At 41.4% G+C, this 15,291-nt stretch overlaps 1 protein-coding gene across 1 annotated transcript in view; it reads right to left on the reverse strand.

Annotated features, from left to right (window-relative positions):
• The window catches only part of b4galt2 (UDP-Gal:betaGlcNAc beta 1,4- galactosyltransferase, polypeptide 2), a 178,262-nt gene that overhangs the window by 138,494 nt on the left and 24,477 nt on the right, over positions 1 to 15,291 (reverse strand). The gene's annotated exons all lie outside the window — the stretch shown is intronic.

Below are 15,291 nucleotides of genomic sequence, written 5' to 3' on the forward strand. Positions count from 1 at the left end.
TCTTTTGGTGTTAACCTCATTTAACGTCTCTCGGACACTTGATCCAGCAGCTAAAGGGCTGACCATGTGCTGACATCATCATCCCTTTGTTTCTTCTGTTCACGCTGCTAAAATAAAACCTCTAAATGCGTCATGCAGGCGTCAAAGTTTCATTCTGAAGTCTCAAATAAAACTGGGTTGAAGTTTAAATGTTTTTATTCACTCATATTAAGGAATTCTTATTTTCGTGGTGTTTAAACCGTGAACACAACAAACACAAGACCCGCTGCCCTCACAGCCAAACCAGCTGTTTTTTCCTCTGTTGGCCTGACTCTCTCTGATAAAAGGTCGCGATTTTCTGACGCTTTGATGCAACTGCCTTCCAGGTTTAGGGCTTATATCACATTACACACCTATAGATGGAGATATTGATAAATCCTGCAGCTCATTTAGGGTTTTATAAGCAGTGTGCTGTAGTTTCGCGATGCTAATGAATACATGCAGGGTATTGTGAATGAACGCTCGATTCAAGGCACAGCTATTCCCTGACTGAAAGCACTGAGATCCACCTACTTAGACACATTAAAAGCTAACCTCGCAGGCTGGTGAACATGACAAAACGTCAGCCCACTCACAGCACTCGTCATTTCTCTAAACTACAGTAACTGCACCGCGGCACCAGGGATTCAGCAACACGGCATGATGGGATTGATCTGAGCACGAGTTTTAGCTTTTGAAATTCACTACCTCTCTCCCGATGATAGTGCTCTCCAAGATCATGCTAATCATACCAGTTTGAGGCCAGTGCATATGAATGTGTATGTGTGTTAGTGTGTGTGTGTGTGTTTTGCTACAGTATATACACTATGGAGCAGAGGCACTCATTAGTTTTTATGCATATTACATAAGGAGCGGTCATCTGTCGAACACCGCCTGTGGCAACGCTGTAACATGATGTGTGTGTACTCTACCACAAAGCACCAAACAAACGTCTGACATCATGAAAGATTTACTCAACATAATTCATAAAGAAAATAGTCTACAGCCATGCTAGCAGCTCTGTCAGGCTGATGTTGAATATATCTGCAGAATATTGTTAACATGCTAACAATTTCTAATTAGCTCTACACAGCACGCACACCTTAGGCTCATGGGAATATGACATTAGGACTGTAGATATTTGGTTCTAAACCAAAGAATTGCAGAAAGTAGTCATAAACCTTTTATGGCTCCAGAGGAAGCTGCTGTTATCTAATAAATTGCCTCCAGTGATGTCACCCTGTAGAATTATATATTGAATTTTTTTATTTCACACACTCTACTTCCTTGCCTGCATTACCCACAGTGCAACTTTCCTGTCACTTTCCTGTTCGCACCACCGTGAGGTTTATATTTCAGTTTTCTCATTGATATGCCTCAACAACCATTAGATGGATTGGCATGAAATTGGAATTGTTGTCATGAAGGTGCCTTATTTGAATGGTTTTAATGTGTAAGATTAGAGAGTGTACCCTTTAGGTACGATTTTGAAGTACTTTACATGAATATTTTCATTTTCTGTTGCTTTACAATTCCAATCTTCTACATTCTGGAAATATTGTACTTAAACTCCACTACATTTACTTTATATCTGTAGTTAATAGTCACTTTGCAGACTGCATGCTCCATCAGAGCCAAAGTAAAACATTTTTACCTTAACTTTGCTTTTTGTCAGCTATCGGAGGGGGAAAAAACACAGATTCCAGTAATCTGAAAAATGAGACCTTATTGTTATCATTAAATCACTTTCTATATTCAAGTACATTTAATATCAGATACTATAAGACTTTTACTCAAGTACTATTTACATGGGGGACTTTCATGTTTACCAAAGCAATATTTTAACATGATACAGTGATTTACTTGGCATCAATTCAGCAGTTCTTTTGTTCGTTCTGGACCAAAGTGGTCTGACTTTGCTTTCCCCTGAGCCTCAGCAAAATAAACAAGAACAAACTTTATTTCAAATTATGTGAGGAAAAAAAGTGACATTATCTTCGCACACACACAGCTTGTTGCGATTTCGTGGCTGACCAGAAAGTTGCATCATCTTTTATTCCTGTTTGTCTCAATACAATCGTCAGCTGTTATTAATCAACCTAATCCACCTAATCCTCTCCCACCACCCACTCAGACTGACAGAGCAGTGTAGTTAAGGATATGGGGGAAGCCTGGTCAGACATGACAACGTGAGTAGGACAGAGAGCATAACATTTACATGTTACAAAAAACTTCCACAGCTACATGGCTAATTACCCTTTTCAAATACCTTCCAGTTGATTCTTCGCCTGGTATCAGTGATTAGTCTCATACCTTACCTATTATTGGCCAAATGAATTTAGTCAACAACAACCAGCTCCAATATCAACTCAGAAGACCTCTTAAAAAAATCAACTCTGTAGACTAATCAAGACAGCTAAAGGTCAGCTCATTTAGTTTAATAATCAAAAGCTGCCACAACAACGAAAAGCGCAGCGTGTGTGCAGCCATGACTATAATGGATTGCTCAATGTTTGTGACAACATATTCAATTACTGTCAACAAACTGTTGTGCAGTTTTTCGCCTCTCCTCCCTCTTCCTCCTCTCCGCCTTTCTCACCCCCTCGAACATATTCTGCACATTTCCACAGAGTGAAACTTGCCAGAAGCCCGAGTGAACAGCCATTCTTTTATTTCATGTTGTCAGTCCAAACTTTCCGGCAACACCGACACCAGGCTCCATCCGCATTAATTTATCGAATTAGTGCGACAAATAAGACATGTGAGGACATGGGGGTATTTGAGGGCACGTCACAAAGCGAAGCATATTCGGGACACAAAAGAAAAGAGCTGACAGTGAAAATGCTGCACTAGATAGAAAAACCGGGAGCGACCTCAAACAGCCCCCGAGTCACACTGTTCTTTTTTCGGGGAGGGAAAACACCGTGGGGACGACTCTTAACAGTCACATCCAAACACTTCTTGGTATCACGAATCCAAAATCCACAAAATCTTTGCTGTAGTGTTTAGCAAAACCAAACCAAATGTTCATGGGTTAACATTTCTGCAAACCACTAATGATGGTAGTTTTACCCGTCATAAAGACCATATCACATTCCTATGCATGTTTATGACCTGAATGTGATATCAGGAGGCAGGGGGGATGGTGGTGGAGTTTGGCACGAAGACCGCGGTTCAAGACTGCATTGCGAAATTTAAAAAAAGCGTGACAAAAAAACGTAAAAAAAGCGTAACCCCCCCCCCCCCCAAAAAAAAAAATGATAGGCACAATTAAGGCTAATCAAAAACAAAGCAGTTAGAAGCACAAAGACACTAAACAGGATACCTACAGATGTTACACTTAGATGAAAGTAGCAAATAGAGGGAGCTCATTTTTCTTGTGTGCATCCATTCCACCAGACCTCCCTCAGAGATCTATTATACAAATGCACGTTTTTGATTTATGTTTGCTGATTTGCCACATCGCTGTACACACCAGCAGACCACCTACACCTACAGGAGGCCTACTTTTTCTCCGTTCCTCTGACTGCATCACCTCTCTTACTGTCACATTTACCTCGGGGAGTTACCAAAGAGAAAACACAACAAAGGGAGAAAAAAACGTGGAAAAAAAACAAGACAAACGCACCTGGCTGACCAGTCGACACTAGGGGGTGTAACAAAACATCCATCGCGAGCCTATAGCATCGATGCAAAGTGAAAACATCGATTCATATCGCCTCCATTGTTAAGACACGCATTTATTTTTAAATTCCCATGGTACATCTGTGGCATCGTTTCTGTCCACTCCTTTCTAAACTTCTTTTCTTTATTAAAAAGAGTCGATTGTTTTCCATTTAATATTTAATTGCTTTCTTGCTTTTTGTGAGTTGATATAAATGTAACTTATTGTGTTTGATGGGCATGATATAATCTCATATCGACAGCAGGCCTCCATATCGAATCAAATCGAAATCATATCGTGGTAGACTTTGTAATATTGGCAAATATCGTATCATTGTCCAAATAATCGATATCATATTGCGCCATGGTGAAACTTGCAATTTAAATCCTTAATCAGCACCCATTAAAAACTGATCCTCGCGGTGACCTGACTACCTTCATCAAATGCTGCATGTGCTGCTGCTGCTGCTGCCTAGCAACCAAGCAAAACAGTCATCATCAGCATTCACTCCGTGATTCTGACAGTGCAGGTTTACGGATGCTGTAAAGATGGATCAGTTTGTTTGGATTCTTTCATGTTTGAGAATACATTTTTTTCCACATTTTTTGACATTTGGAAATAAAACAAAAAAAACTCTCCATCTATGTCTATAAGACTATTTGGGTGTTGTAGTAGGAAACGCCAGACTCTGTGTTACCTTCACTGTAGGTACTATCTATGGAAATGTCTCTCTACTGCCTTTTCTATTCCTTTTATTTGTTTTGCCAAAAGTCGTTCTATTTATTGTATTATTTATTTTTCCTTCAAATGTCGCTGTGCTTTACACGCAAGGCGCTGCAGGAGTTGGTTTTTGTTCCCTCGGAATCTCGTCTCCCTATTTTCTCATTGCCTGTACTCGTCGTCGTGTGTGAGAAAAAAAACAAAAAAACAAGGCGTGAGAGAGAAAAAGAAACCGAGGTAGGTGAGAAAGACGCAAGCGAGATACCGGGAAGTGCAATTGTATGTGTGTGTGTGTTTGTGTGTGTGTGTGTGCGTGCGTGCGTGCGTGCGTACGTGTGCATGTGAGAGAGAAACGACAGTGTTTTTCCAGATGACAGCCGTGTGGATGGAAGGGTGTGTTTTGTCATTTATCATTTGGAGAGCTTGCTTGTTAAAGCACACACACATCTTCATCGTCACTCTGAACCGGGAGGGCCGAGGAGAGGAGGCGTTTTATTAGCCCGTCAAAACTACAAACGCACGCCGCGCACAGTATAATGTGACAGCGTACACACAGCACTAACAATACATTTAGGATACTCACACACACACACACACACACACGTAGAGACAGATGTGAACACATTTTCTAGAGAACAAAAAAACTAAAAAGAAGAGAGACATATATGCACACATAAAACACAGAAACAACATCTGGTACAGCTGTTGAAACACAGACACAAGTAATCTGGATTATTTTATGGATTCCATGATGGATCTGCCAACAGCTGATTCTGAGAGGCACATGGTGGACGCATATCAAAAAAGAAGGATAACTGGTTTCTCAACTTAAAACCTTTTTCAACACTTTTAAATTGATAAACAAATGAGGGTTTAGTATGATACTATTTTTTATTAATGCTAGCATCCTTTAAAGATGGGCAGAAAATGATACGTGCACACACCAACAAGTCCTCCGAATCACACGACATAATTCATCTTATGCGCCCTAGAACAAGGACGATCTTACGGCCTATCAGCAGGAGGCACATAATTTCTGAGTATCCTCCAAAACTTTTACAAAGTAAATAAATCATCATTTGAATGATGTGACAATCATAATCATAATGAATGCAATCAACAGATGGCATCCTCCACATGCTCAGTCACCAGCACATGTATTTCTTTACACGGCTCTTCTTAATGCTGTAGAATGCTCCATTCCCTTGAATGGGCCTTCCCAACGTTTGGCGGTCAATTATTTCCATGTAATTGACCACTGCTAAGCATATTTGACCGCTGTCAAGGAAAGTGGCCTTTTTGCCTGTGATTTACGTATTTCGTAGCACTCCGCGCTCTACAATCTTTGCTCCGCAAGTAGTCCGGTCACTTATCACCCCAGCGTATTCGGTCGCTAAGCGACATCAGCTGATCTGTAGCCCGCTTCATATTGGAAAAAAACATATTCCTAGGCCACTAGTATGGATGAGTTTCACATTAACATCAATATTTTTGGAAAATACACTGATTTTGACTCTTGGCAAAAGGCTGAGTTGTCGTCACCGGTCGAAAGCAGCGAAGAGAGAGAAGTGAAACGGCACAAAGTTTTGGATGATAGAGACGTTGATAAAATAAAACAGGATCGACATGAACTGAACACCAGAAAGAGCACGGTATGGGCCATGCCAGTTTTAAAAGACTGGTTAGAGGACCTGAATGTCAGCGGACGATTGATCAGCTGTGTTCTTAAGAATGTTCTGTTCAACGTCTTTGTCGTTGATTTAGCGAACTGTATTTCTCTGCTATATTTCGGACTTATTTTCCAGATAATGACCGCCGTTCTATACATTATCCCTTACATAACGCGCGAGTTCCAGCATTGTATTTCACCGAAAGATAGCACATCACTCATGGGGTTTTTGTGTATTCAGTTTTTTAAATGAGAAGAATGGAGATTTGTGTGAATACATAGATGTTTTGCATAGAAAGAGGACACAAAAAGAATGATGAAAGAATGAAGGTGACACCCAATGAACAGGACATCCAGATAGATTGATGAACAAATTAAATTATGCTGCCACACGTGGATGGAAACTAACACACACAGCAGAATGGTCCCGTGGAAGGATGTGAATGGCACTGAGGAAGGGAAACGGGACCATTTTAATGAAGTTATGGCAGCCATTATGTTGTCAAGAGCCCTTTGCCGCCGCGACCGTGGCGTTGGCGGCTTCCTTGCTGCGTGGGAGTGCATAGCAATGTGTTTCTGAAGGGAATGACCTTGTTTATTGGCTTGATTGAAAGCGGTGCAGAAAATAGGCACTTTCTTTTCTCGCCGGACTGATGTTATTTTCTTGCCTTATGAAAGAGGAAACACTGGGGGGAAAAAAGTGAAGTCTTGGCTATTTTACTTGTGCTTAAACTTATTTTCACATTCACATTTTACACACGGTAAAACTAAATATTATGCGAATGATGGCAGTGATTAATTGATTAACAAATACTTGCTTTCCACGATATCTATCGATGGCAACTACAGCATGGTTAGGTTTAATAGAGGTGATGGTTAGAGAACAATCTTGGGTTGTGCCAGTCACCCACTCCTTCACTTCTCCCTACTCACTATCCAGGGAGATCACACAGTGGACTACATAGTGAGCTCATCGGTCAAGTGGAAAAACACTCTTGACACCACAAAGGTCACGTTATCGCCCTCAAGCACAGTGCATGATGGTATATAATGCTCATGTAGTGATCATCGGTTGTACACTACTTTCAACGGTGTATTGTGGTATACTTGGAGTCAACTATGTAGGATTTAATTAATCCCGCTATACATTTGGACAGTACATAGTTGGAAGAAAGTGATTTTGGACACAGCCTTGGTTATGGTAAAATGTGCAATATGTAATATCTGTATCAAAATTTTAGTTTAAAACATTAAAAAATACCAAAAATAAGCAAGAGGATGTGACAAAATATTATTTTTAACCTGAGCTCTAAGACAAAGGCTGTTCAGCCCAGTACATTGTGGAGGACTGTGGAGACTCGAGTCAGCTTAGGGTCCTCAGATGCATGGCTAACCGAGCTAACTAGTTAACGACAGCTAGTAGCTAGAGCCACAGACAGCTACAGAAAAGAGGATTAGTGGGCAGGGTGGGTGATATCCTGCCCCCTGTTTGTTTGGAGTGACCCTCGACAGGTTGCCAATTCTTACATACTGCACATAAAATTTTCTCCTGCATGACTGATTTTTCTTGAGATTTTAAAAGCTGGTTGTCACTCTTTCTTACTTTCTGCCTGGATACATAAAGTGCACACTACTTCCTGCACTGCAGCAGAGCGTGAGGTTCAAAATCTTTCAATATGAAGATAATTCAACGCGCTGCTTCTGGTCCTGTTCTTACCAATTACGAGCGCTGGCCTCAACTAATAACGGTCATGATCAATTATTTCTTAGTGTGACACCAGAGAAGATTAATAAAGACACAAGGTGCAGTCAAACGCAGCAGAACTTGCTGCCACTCACTGTAGCCTCAACCACGTAATGCTGCTAATGCACAAAGACGATCAGTCTATCAACCATGATCAGACCACTTCATCTTTAAACCTCTTAATTTCAGCATCAAAATAAAATACACCGGCAATCAGCACCAGGCATCACAGCGCCAAAATAAACACAAGAATATAATTCAACTCGTGTTCCTCTTGTAAAAAGATATTCTCTGTTTTTAGGAAATATAATTCACAGGGAGGAAATCAATTCAAACTATGTTCTGCAGTGGTCCTCATATAATCAGTCTTCATGCTCATTTTTCAGTGTTTTCGTGTTTGTAATTCTAGATGAAATAGCTTTTCGAAATAAACCACCAACTGTTTTTAGAGGGACGGTCTGTTAGCGCATATGGCAGCATAAAGGCATCAAATCTGTTGTCCACGCAGCCACAAGCTTCTTCTGTTTGCTTTTACTTTTCATACTTTAACTGATGGCCAAACAATCTGCTGATTGCAAATCTTCAACTAAAACAATCTGATTTATAATTTTGAAGTTTTAGAGGCCTAACCAAACATAATATACGCGTCTTGAGCGCCCCTGACTAACACAGGCCATTGTTGTAAACCTAAGCAGTCCTATTTAAACCCTTCCATTAAAAATGTAGGAGACAGGTCATAAAACATGCTGTGCCACAAGTTCACTGTTCACTGAGCATTGGGAAGGTGAAGGTCTGAGGAGGGAAAGGCCTCCAAGGATTCAATCTGGTTTTAACAGTATTTTCGGAATCGGCCGGGAGGTGCTGGAGGAGGTGAAATGGTTCAAGCCCTCATGATGGTTTTCCCCTCAGGGGACACACATGTTAAGTTCAGGGTTACAAGGGACATGTCATTCCATTCAAATTGCTCTCCGGCCATGAATAAAACAAGGTCAAACCTCTCTGGTCGAAAAGTGGGAAACAGTGTAAATGTGTATGTGTAAATGACAACAAACCATGTGTACATGTGTGGAGAAGTTACTTGGAAAATCTAATGAATTTTCTCACTGTTCTCAAACCGTCAGGATTTCTAAACACCCAGGTGTCCCATAATGCTTTGATACTGCCAAAAACTGCCAGAAGGTTTGTTCTTCCCCTCAACCTCCGAACCCTCGGAGCCAGTTGCATGCCTGGTCAGACAGGAAACAAGCTGAACCCACCGCGCACATGTCAATGAAACTAAGAAAGGTGCAAGCAGAGTGCATCACTGCAATGTGTTTCCTATCAGCAACACTGTGATCCAAGTTTGGATAAAACTAAAAGTTATTTTCTAGCTTTACAACAAAGCCGGTCAGTCTTCGCTCCATCCCTCAAAGGTGACACGCACTTTAGACAGTGACTGAATGAATGAGACAAGTGCAGCTGAGATGAGATCTCTGGGGATCTCACCCTGACTGGTGTCACGGCGCATGATAGATGAGCAGCTCGGCGATGCAGCAGGATCTCAGCGCTAAGCCGTATCAGCGGAGTGTATGTGAGCAGCAACTCCCTGTCCACTCAAGTGTCGCAGCGATATACTGTTTTACAGGTATACCATGGTATGTAAATTGTTGATTGTCATACCGTGTACATTTGTTAGTGCTGAAATGACAACTTTAAGCAGTATTTTAATGGTCTGCTATGCTTCACCTGTTGCCAACAGGATAAGGAACTTAAAAATTACAATACTGACTTTTGGCCACTAGCACATCATTTTTTTCCACCAAATTTTTGAGAACATCAGGTCTCTCATGTAGTGGAATTAACAATGCATACTCTTACCATGATGGCCCGCTGGCAGACATACAATGGTTTTCAAAATATACACCTTCACTGGGCTAAGTAAGCAAACTGCTTCGTCAATGATTTGCCTGGCATGCGCGCAATTCAAACATCATCTTAATGGCCGGTCATGTCGGCAGAAACGCTCACTTTGGGCCGATGCCAATATTTAACTTCAGAGCCTTTATCAGTTAGTGCCAATGATGTGCCGACAGCAGGATATATAAAGTACAATCCTGCAAAGACAGACAGGTGGCAGAGACGTCGGCACAGCGGTGGAAGAGAAGACCATCGCTGAGGAAGTCCCCTACCACTACCCCCCTTCCCTCCCCCTTGGCATGCTAGCATCATAATGCTGGAAAAAAAATTAATTCATTTAATCATTCATTCATTCATGTGGAGTAGAACTGAGGACTTTTTTTCTGGTTGTATGGTTGTTAGTTTTCTCTTGTCAGTTATTAATATGTTCACATCCTGCTGGTTAAGGAAGGCTCAGGTGCCTCCTGCTCTGAGCCGAGCATCCACAACTTGTTGTACGACGCAGGAAGACAGTTAATTCTCGCAAATTACATTTGATTGGGGAAACCCCTGCAGAGAATCCAATTAAAACGAGACCTGGAAAGCAGCTTTTCACCTCCCACTGAGCTCAGTGTGTTTGAACATGCGCTCGAGCATCCACGTGTCGCGTGTGTAGGAAGAAGTGATTAATAGCACAAATAAATAATAGGGTTCAGGCTCGAGATGAAGCTCACACACAAACACATGCTGATGTCGGAGCGCACACTGGCTTCGAGTGGAAAATTGCTTATTGAAAACTCACAGAAACACATTAAAGCTGTTGTTAGCGCCCAATGCAGACTATATGTAACACCTATTTTTTTTTTTTTTTGAGGCCGCACCCACATCAAAATAATTCAAAGGCGACAGTTGATGAAGGACACATTTCAAACTTGACTGGAAAGAAAGCAGGACTTTATATACACACACCATTACACATCTGTCATGCCATCATATATTACTTGTGTAATTAAGTGGTCCTGTAGTAGTTGACTTGTCAAAGTGGCTATTGCTCGAAGTCCTGCATGCAAACACCGCATCTGGTAAAAACTGTTTTCATTGCTGCACACCCTCGGAAAGTGTTACAACACGCATTAAAACTTCACATAATTGCACCCAAGGGTCCATTTAAAACCACGATTACAAACTGCTCCACTCTTGAATGTAACTGTTTTTAGCTGTGTTATGTTGTTATCTGTTTGATTTCTCAGTGAATATATTTTGCGTGTATTTATTCTGTTTTACTTACATGGCGATGAATGAACTGAGTAGATGTTAATAACGTGATATATACATGATCACTCAACTTAGCGTAACGCAGGTTTTCTTTCCTCACTTTTCCATGTCGAGTCAAACAGTCAACCATGCCTCGTACACACAAACTTTGTCTATGCAACACCAAATTGAATGAACATTTTCTCAATAGATGTCAATAAATAAAGCATCTGGCAAGTGGATATGATTTATGCATCAGTGAAGTGTTCACCGACCTCGTACATTTGTTTTCTGCGAGTACGACACGCTGTGACTCACAACTGGTTCCAATTAATCGATGACCTGTTCGTTAGTTGGATTGTGTGCCCTGTACACGGAGGCTGTGTCCTTGCTGCAGCGGCCCAGGGTTCGAATCCGACCTGTGCCCTTTGCTACATGTCAGCCCTCCGTCCAATCCTGTTTCCTGTTGTCTCTCCAAGCTGTCTCATCAATAAAAGCCATGAAAAAGGCCGCAAATAAATAAATACATGAAATGATTCATTGCTTTTTCTGTTATATGTCGGAAAAAAGCAAAAGAATTCTCCATCATAATTTCCCAGAGTTTGACTGACACGTTCACGTTGCGTGATTTTAGCAAACCAGGTGTCCAAAACCCTAATTTATGCACTCCTTTGTCATAGAAGACAAAGAAAAATCAGCAAACGTTCACATTTAAAGTGGCTGGCGATTATGTTTGTCACCACAGAGTAATTAAGAAAACAAATTTGCGGCATGAAAAAAAAAAAAAACATACTTTATACAAGACTAGTAAAGCAGTTTAAAAACAGAATGAATGTGTTTGCAGGTTTCAGTTTACTCCCACATTTTTTCCACTTCTGCCGAGAAGAAGGCGTGACTTTTCGACACTGATTTTGGCGATATCTGTCAACGCAGAGGTTGCGTTTTTTTGATAAGCAGATGATTTGCATATCCCACATGCCAGCTCACACCAACACCGACACACATACACACACACACACACACACACACACAAACACAACACACACACACAGTCAGGATATAAACTGTGGATGCTCGCCACTCATACAGGCAGCACCTGTCAGCTGGTGTTCTGGGACAGCCAAGGGCTTGTTTGTTTGTTTCTCTCTCTCTCTCTCTCTCTCTCTGTCAATGTGTGTGTGTGTATGTGCATGTGTATACCTCTATCCAAGGTCTCTCTCTTTTCCCTCAGCACCCCCACACCTCTCCACCTGCTGTTCCTTCCTTCGCTCCATCCCGCCTCTCTGTCTGTCTCACTTCATACCAACCATCATACCACCATCCATTAGATCTCTCCCCCTCTCCCTCTCGCTCCCGCACTCTCTTTTCTCTGCACCTGTGACTGAAAAACAGACCCGCTCAGTCTTTCTCTGCTGCCTTCCTGCTCATTACAGCCCCCAGGCAGCCACTCCATCACAGAGAAAAGGCAGAGATAAGCTACAAGAGTACACCTGTGCCTGGTATGAATGCCAAATCCAGAGTCAGTGACAGCCAATTCCAGGCCAAATAATGGAATCAGCGAACCTCAGCTTCAGACAAATCAACCTGACAGCTTTATCTCACACTCCCAATTTCAAAGCACGTTACGAACCTCATTATCAAATGAGAAAAGCAATCGGTAAAAAAAAAAAAAAAAAAAGAATGGGAGAAAAATGTCGAGGCCGCCACAATGGCGCTCGCGAGGGATTACGTTTACAAAGCTCATTTACAGATGGAACAGGTGGGAGAAAATAAGAAACATATTTTCATTTCAACAGCAAAGTGCTGCCAAGTCTGCTCTGACAAAGGGGATATAAATATCTTATATCAACAACTGCACGCAGCACTGAGAGGCCGTCTATGAGCAACAATTTCTCAGTTAATTGTGTAGAAACATAATCAGATCAAAATGAGATTTATTTGAATTGCCAAATCTCGCGAGCAGAGGACCAAAATAAGCGTGTGGGTCGACAAGCATCAATGGATAAAGACCCAGTGGAAGCTCTCTTAGAAGACATGAAAGGCAAACAGAAAAAAGAAACAACCCACAGAAAGAAAACTTTGCAGACGGTGCAGGCTTAATAAGAGCCGAAGGGGCGAAAGTTGTAATGACCAAAAAAGCAATTATAAAATCTGAGCAGAGCGTGAATTTATTTGTTTTTTTACTCAATAAACATCAGGAGAAGAGAGATAAATCAGCGTGAAGTAACAAGCCCGGCCCGAACAGAATCACAAGCATTTCTCTCTGTTTGTTATGGATAACTGTCAACTGAACCAGGAGCCCACAGCTTAATATGTCAACCATGAACCACATGCATCCAGCTAGATGAATGTCCCATTGGACCCAAAGCCCATTTGTCCAACAGCTTGTTGTCCTAAGAAGTGTTAAGTTACATGCATACATTGGTGATAACTGATATCAGATACATTCAGAACAACTGGCCAGCAGTAGGGGGTTTGTTTAAAGAATAACAGGATATTTGACAGATGGTCCAATGGGAAATCTTTCTGACTGTTGGGGTTTCAGAATAATAGGTGTCCTGTGTCCTGTCGTTCCTTTAGTGTCAGCTGTCTAATAAAAGCACAACACGCACCAACAATTTACCATTAAAATATAAAACAAAACTCAATATAAGGTTAGGGTTAGGTTAAAATTCTTGGACCATCCCTTGAAAGATACATACAGTGTGGTATTATCTTGGCCCACGTTGTCTCAGGATGAGTGAATCTGAGAGATCAGAGATCAGTGGTCGAAGCTAATCTGGCTAATGTGAAATAAAGACAGCAGGAGTTATTTCCTCCCTTAAAGACAGCAGGAGTTATTTCCTCCCTTCGAGCTTCATTATCTGCGAGGACACATGACATAGAGCGGCGGAGAGGGATAATGTGTAGTGTGCGTGTGTGTGTGTGTGTGTGTGTGTGTGAGTGTGTGTGTGTGTGTGTGTGTGTGAGAGAGATAATGTTTGTGTCCACTATGTAATTATAGATTTAGTAAAACCTGAGGCTTAGTGTGACTCAATCAACCTCTGATTTGTTGGCTGGATGGATACTGATGATGATGACGTGTGTGCTCAGGTGTGTGTGTGTGTGTGTGTGTGTGTGTGTGTGTGTGTGTGTGTGTGTGTGTGTGTGATTGTATAGGTGCTCCTTGTGTACAGGGGAACTTTTCAATCACATTACATGTTATTCCACTTTTTTTTGCGTCACTGGCATAATATACAATATAAATGTACAGTTCATTGTATATATGTGTGTGTGTGTGTGTGTGTGTGTGTGTGTGTGTGTGTGTGTGTGTGTGTGTGTGTGGCTGTGTGTGCACCGCTGCTGGTTCATTAAAAAGCTTTTCGCTGATGAAGGCAGTTCATACCAAGCTAGAAAAAAAAAAAACAGCCCAGACTCTTTACAATCCCACGGTGCATTCACAGTACAGTGATGATGTATGGATTTCTCCTCTCAACACACAAAGAGCATTATGGTATTTGTATCTATGGTAAGACAGATTGTCGCACATTGTAAAGTGGTGAATAAATAGCCGCCAACAATAGCGCTGTGAAAAAATGTAACTTACAAAACTGAAACATATGCATTTCACATACAAGTCGTCTCCAACCTGCTTCTCTCAAAGCTTTTTAATCAGTTAGGTAATTTCAACCTGTGCGTCAGTTTCAGGTGTGTGTTTCTGCAGGCCCTACGTGTGTGACTGCATGAATCTCCGCTAATAGCTTCCGCTGTGAGCCTGTACGGTTGAAATACCACAGTGTAAATCGTTGACATTAAATCCATTTTATGTTGCGGGCTGACCCGGAAAAACAAAATTATGGCAACACTCGCTCTCCCGCTAATTGGAATAAGACTGGAGACACATTTGTTTACTGAATATAAAATCGTACCCTCCAGCTTCCAGGCTTCAATCCAGGTCCCAGTTCCCCCCGATTAATTACGCTAATCGATGATGTGCAAATCCTCCCTTATCGGACAAGGCAGTACATACGGCCATAAGAACAAATAGAAAGGGAGCTTGGACAAACAAATCCAGCAAATAAGTGATTGGAAGTGGCGATTAGGCATGAGAGAAAGTGATCGAAATATAAAAGTCTCATTTCAAGATCACTCATGCAGATTAAAAAGTGTTATGTGACTGATAAAATATAATGAGCTATAACTGGAGTTTACGGCACCGAACAGAAGCAGGGTAACTGTTTAAAAAGGCCTGAGAGCCCAAACATGTTGCATTCAAAGCGTGAGACACAAGGGAAATTGCGCTTTATTTCCATTTGGATTCAGTTTGAATGGAAACATTTATCAAAGTCAACACAGGGCTGGGAAATA

The sequence above is a fragment of the Sparus aurata genome, chromosome 21 (genome assembly GCF_900880675.1).
Source record: "Sparus aurata chromosome 21, fSpaAur1.1, whole genome shotgun sequence".
Classification (NCBI taxonomy): domain Eukaryota; kingdom Metazoa; phylum Chordata; class Actinopteri; order Spariformes; family Sparidae; genus Sparus; species Sparus aurata.